This window comes from Cupressus sempervirens, chromosome 11, assembly GCF_028749045.1.
Source record: "Cupressus sempervirens isolate cs-2001-9-10 chromosome 11, ASM2874904v1, whole genome shotgun sequence".
In the NCBI taxonomy this organism is placed as follows: Eukaryota; Viridiplantae; Streptophyta; class Pinopsida; order Cupressales; family Cupressaceae; genus Cupressus; species Cupressus sempervirens.
Genome location: NC_143128.1, coordinates 82,667,138 through 82,673,676, shown reverse-complemented (window position 1 = coordinate 82,673,676; position 6,539 = coordinate 82,667,138).

Sequence of the window (6,539 nt, the reverse complement as noted above, 5' to 3'; positions counted from 1 at the left end):
GCCTAGGACATCAAATATATTTCACAATTTTTTTTATAAATAATCTCAAACCAATTCCAAATTATCCATCTATGATTATAGTTTCCAAATATGTAAGCCATTTATTTTTCCCATTCATATATAATTTTTCAAGCACAAATCCCTGCCTTCATCTTGAATGGATATATCTAAAAACCAGTTTTCACTCAAATCATCATAACTTTTCCAAATCTAAATAAAAATGATTGAAACCAGTTGGAAATGAAAGGTAGTTCACATATCTTTCCAATTAATATCATTAGAGATCTTGAGTCTCCAAAATATGTCCGCATCACACGCTGCAACATGACTGTATTCAGCGAATCGCAAATCTGCAAACATCCACTTTCACCAAAATACCCATAACTTATTCATTTGTTCATAAAATTGAACCAAACCAAAAGCATGAGAAGAAGGATTCATAATAATATATATCCAATACTATATTACATGGTTTCCAGGCTTTAAATGGTCGTAAAAGACCTGGAACCAACACTAAAATTGAAAACCAATCAAAATAACAACTCAGAATATTATCAAATTTGTTTCAAAATGTATCTATTCCTTTACTTAATGCTTTGGTTCGACCTTACATACAGTTTTATAGATTTTTTAGTTAGTTATAACTTCCAAACCACCCTTTAAACTAACCCTTCACATTCTTTTGACCCTTTTGCATTCTTGACAACGTTTTATGCATTTTATGCATTTTTACATTTCAACTTTCATACAAACCCAACCTAGACCAACATTATGACTCAAATGACTTTAGATGGATGTAAATAGATCCATTCACCAATTAAATAAATATTTTTACATTATTTATCATATTAAGACCTCCTTTGAAAACTTATTACAAATGGCTTCTCTAGCTTTTATATCTTTGTCTTCTTGAAATTTAATGTGCTCCAGCACCACAGAGATACACCAACAATGGCTACACATAGCTGCCCTTGTTGAGTATTAGAGGTGGTTGGAATTTTAATTTTTTGGTCGCTTTTGTGAATTTCTTTTGAATTAGCTTGATTCCTTTGGCTTCCAGCAATTTTTACATTTTTCTAGCACACACAGAGGTCATTAATACGGTCCAAGGAAACCAATTAAGATGTCTTACTAAAGGATATGGGCAAAGTTGGGAACAAGTAATTCCTTTTAAAATAGTGTATAGGTCACAACCTAGGGTATAATGGAGTTGAGAGAACTACCAAAACATGATACCATCAGTGGACATACTAAGGATTTTGTTTAGTTCACGAAGGAGATACATGATCAAGTTAAGAAGATCTTGATGGAGGAAAATCAAGAGTTAAATGAAAAGAAGGATGAAGGGAGGAGCGACTTACAATTTCAAATAGGATATTTGGTCATGGTCTATTTGAATAAGGCTAGGCTATAGAAGGGCATCCAAAACAAGTTATAAATGAATAGGATTGGGCCATGCAATGTGCTAGAAAAGTATGGTCCCAATGCCTACAAAATTGACCTACCTAAAGACATGTCTATCTCTCTCATTTTCAATTTCAAAGAATTGAAACCTTACAAGGGCCTAGATATTGATGAATTGGAGTATTAGTTAGAGCTAAAAAAAGACATACCATACCTACAGGTACCTAAAAAGAAGCAACCACAAGTGGAGAGGATATTGGACTCTAGGGTTAAGAAGAGCACAAGGAATAAAGTTTACAAGGAGCATTTGGTCAAATGGAAAGATCCACTGAAGCTGAGGCAAATTTGATTGTCGAGAGTAACTTCATGAAGCATGACATTAGAAAGGATTTTATCTCACCATAGGTACCGTAAGATTTTTCTTATAGGGGGAGTATGGTGCAGAAGCACCTTAGGGAAGGGAAAATCCCTAAGACCAATTTTGGCTTATAAATGGTCTAGATAAGAATTTTATTAATAATGAATAATGATGAAGTCCCAAGGTGTGTCTAGGAGATATAAATAGATAGAAGTAAAAACCAAATCATGAACTTAGAAGATAGGACCTAAGTATGCTTATAAGGTAGAAATTGCTCAAAATGGGAAAATATGACAAAATACCTTAGAATGAGGTAAGGAGTGATTTGAAATGGTCTTTAGGTTTCTTGGAAAACTTTAGGAGTTTCTAAATCAAACTAGATCAGTTTGGAAGGCCAAGAAGCCATATTGCCAAAAGTTGTCAAAATTGCTCATTGACAACTTTACAATTTTTACAAAGTTGCAATGCCAATTTGTGCACTTTTTTGGGAAAAGGAAAGGGGGGAGTTTGTAACTCAACCCAAGGGTTTAAGTAGTTAGAGTAAGTCTATATAAGCATCATACAACTCATTTATAAGGGTTGGTTGTGTGGATGTACAAATAGTTCATGAAATAACAAGAAGTTGCTGATAGAACAAGATTTTGGATTGAAAGCTTGTTTTCTTGCATAGATTTTTTGACTATTTTGAATGGAATAGTTGCTTGAATATATTTAGAAACTATGTATCATTTTGTGTGAGCATTGGAATCCATTTTGGCAAGTTGTAAAAATTAGCTAGTTTTGGGTTTCCTATAGGTTGGTTTTGAGTAAATAGTATTCAAATGGGAAAAGATTGACATCCTAGTTCAAATATAATGGAATTTGGGATCCAAGTTTTAGCCTACGTATACTTTGTACATATGGTTTTTTTTAGTTGTGGGAGTCAATTTTATATTATTGCAAGTGAGCCCTAGGCAAGCTAGTAGAAGCTTGGCAAGGCACACTGATGCTTGCAAGAGAGTTCTAGATGAACAATAGATTGGAACATGCCAATATTGGTTGGGAAATTGTGGAGAAGTGTGTATAGTGTCAAATAACCATAGGAGGGATCCTAGAGTGAATATTTTCTTGAGTTAGAAGTGTAGTTGTTGTCATTGCCCTAGAAACTCTTAGAAGTAGGGTTTTCTAAAAAGGTACTATATGGACACTTTGAGGACCTAAGACCAAGAAAATAATTAAGCCCTGGTCAATATGAGAAAATTTATAATAGAAATCCATAGGCCTTGTTAATATTTTAAATAAGCTTTGGATGGATCCTTGTTTCTAGGAGGGCAAATAGGGGCTCTTTAGGCTATTACATCAAATAGGACAAGAATGAGTTTTGGGTGTGATAAACATGTCAAGAAGATGAAGAATGGCTTGAAATGTGCCAAGAACCTCAAGAGGAAGGTTTAAACTTGGTTTTCCTTATTGTGAGCATTAGGTGGAGTTTTGGATTGATAAGCCTAAAGATGCTAAATTGGGGTTTTGATAGTTAGAGGAGTGAAACATGAATTGATTGTTGAGTTTCTTGGGAGAAGGGGATTAGGAGAGAATCCTATAGGTTAGGGTTAGAGAATAGGCCTAAGAAGGCTAAGAGAGAGAACTGGTAGAGAAAAGAGGCTATAAAAAGAAGAAGCTCGGGCCATCAAATTACCTTCAGTAAGTAGGCCAATCCTAATGGAGGATTGATGGTTCTGACGCAAGCTAGTACAATAGTACCAACATATCCTACTGGAGCACAAGTGATGCATATTCAATTCATTACACTAACTATAATTCCACTACAATAGGCACCAATTGTGCCGGCTCTAGCCATAACCTTCCCATGATATGAATATCCAAAAGCTAATTTCTTTGAGAAAAAGGAAATAGCATCCACTGAGACAAAAATAATGTCACAACTGAGTTGGGTCAAATGAAGAAAACCATGTCTTAGATTACCAATTAGCTAACCTATTTGATATTTTTGCAAGGGAAAAATAACAACTTTTAGAGAACAAATGCAAGCCCTTACAACAATAACTATGTCAAAAAATACAATAAGAATTTTAGTAGAAGTAACAATGCAGGAAATAATTATAATTGTCCAAATTACAACAATGTTTTCCAAAGACTAAATTGACAATGGAATACCCATCCAAACAATGTAAGTATTCTTGCAAACAAAAACTATAATGATCAACTTGTGGACATTAATCAACTTGATGCCAGTTAAAACATCCCAATGATGGTGGCTCATATTTTAATGGACTTCTTGATTTCCTCATATTTAGGAAAGATAGAATAAGTCAACAAAGAATTTACCCTTCCATTTAGTCAAGAATCAAATCTTGAACTAGAAGAGATGTTTTCTTTTTGGAATGAGAATCAAAATACTTACAACTTATGAAATCAAAGGAAACCTATGACTAATGGAATTCCTCCCACGTTACAACCAACAACTCCATATCCAAGAGAAAATAAGAATCCAACACCTAATAGAGCACCCTATGTTGGACAAAAAAATCAAAACCAAGGAAATATACCTACAATACTAAAGAATCCTACATAGTCAACTGAAAAATACAATGTAGTTGAAGGTTTAAAAAGAAAAAAAGGCCAATATATCCTTGTTTGATATGTTAGAAAATTTCCCTAATTAGAGGGAAGCACTGTTAAAGACTCTTGATCATACTAAGACAATGCTTACCATAGGCCATTAGAAGACACTATCACAACAAGTTAACACTTTGGAGGTGATGCACACCTTGTATAAAGACAAGACCAAAGTGCCTCCTTTTTTGCTTAATTATAGAAGCTTTGGATGAAACCTTCATAATTGTCTCATAGACTCAGGAGCCTCTTGTAATGTCATGCCACTTTTGATAGCTCAAAGGTTGGGAGTCACTCCAAAATGCACAATTAAATAGTGATTTAACTTGATAAAACATAAGTAAAAGTTATTGTTGTACTAAAACATGTTCAAATAAAGTTGATTATAGACCCTAGAATTCATGATATCATAGGCACCCATGCGGTATAAATTATGAAAACATATAACTTGTTGCTATGTAGAGAATGGAGTTGATGTCTAAAAGGATGGTTCTCAACTAATTTTACTCAACTATAATTACCTTGGAAAGGATTGAATAATCATATCAAGATATACATTGAGAAAAAAGCTAAAGACAATGATCATAGAATAAAATTCCCTGAATAATGTAGCATTTCTTCAATTATTCTTAGGTTCTTATAAGGTTATGGCTCTTGACATAGCTTTAGTTAAAAAACCAATGAGATACTTGAATGAAGAATTACTAAATCCTACCCCAAGAAAAGAGATCATCACTTAGTTAATATACACCATGGTTGCAAATTTTCAATTCTTAGGAGAAGAAGCAAACCCAACATTTTGCTCCTTCCATGATTTTGTAGGATTCACAAAGTAAGTCATTCAAATTTTCAGTGCTCAGATTGCCAAGAAGTTATTTCTCAAGTATTGACTTGGATATTGCACTTAAACAATGATCAAAATCCAACTAAGGTACTAGAAGGAGATTTGAGTCTCATGAGCATGTCTGAAATCATAGAGAATGATGAAGAGGGAAAAGAAGATCTAAATGCATCACACATTGACACCTCTTCCAATGGTGGAGCTTTGTCTTACCCTCCACTAGAAATGATTATTAAAGTCCTAGGGAGATGATGCTTCATAAAGGTCAAGGTTGGACTTCAATAGTTGTTCATCCTAAGCTAAAGATAGATAAAGTCACATAATTGATTTGGGAAATTCAAGATGAAAAAGAAATAGATGATCCCCATATCAAAGGTAAATATTGGTAACTACCAAGTCCACCACATGAAAGATTGCAATGGGTCTCGAAGAAATAATCCTTTAAAGTCCAACTAATAGAAAATCTTTGAACAAATAAACACAAGTCAAGAAAGTCAAAAGAATAACCAATATGGACACTAAGGTTTGACGAATCTAAATGAAAATTAGGAGCTAGGGAAGGTATTGAACTAATTAGTACCAAAGGTAGGTCTTTTAATGCTAGATATTGCTTACAATTTAGGTGTACTAACAATGTTGTAGAAATGAAGCCTTGATTCGTGGAATTATCTTCATGTTAGAGAAGGATGCCAAAGATCTCATAATCAAAGGATATTATCAATTGGTGATTAGATAGGTTAAATCAATCTATTGTTGCAATGATTAAAGACTACTTTTTTACCAAAAAAGGGCTTGGGACTTGATGGAAGATTTTGAGGCCTTGAACATAAGACCCATTCCAAGAAGGAGGAATATGGTAGCTGATACCCTTTCAATTTTAGCCAATGCAATACAACCCATTGAAAGAACAAAAATTAAAAGGTTCTTAGTTGAATTGGTGGCTTCCCCCTATATTCTAGACAACATTACTAACTTTTAGGTCTTCCAAGATGATCAACATATTCTTGAGTTTATCATGTGTAATAGTTTGTTCAAAGGACAAGAGATTAATGGTAATCTCAATGACAAACTCAAGGATGATGAATTGGAAGATGAAGAGAGGATTATAAATTTGAAACTATACTATTCCCAAAGAGATGGTAGAGTTGGAACATATCTTTGATCAAGACAAATCAACATGTAATAAGAGAATGATTTTAAAAAAGGGGATTAAAGAATGAGATTCATATAATCTAGGCATGAAAGATGATCCTAAGTTGGTAAGGATTGGAAAGGCATGTGATCCCCAAGAACAAGAAAGTATGCTTTAATTACTTACAAAAT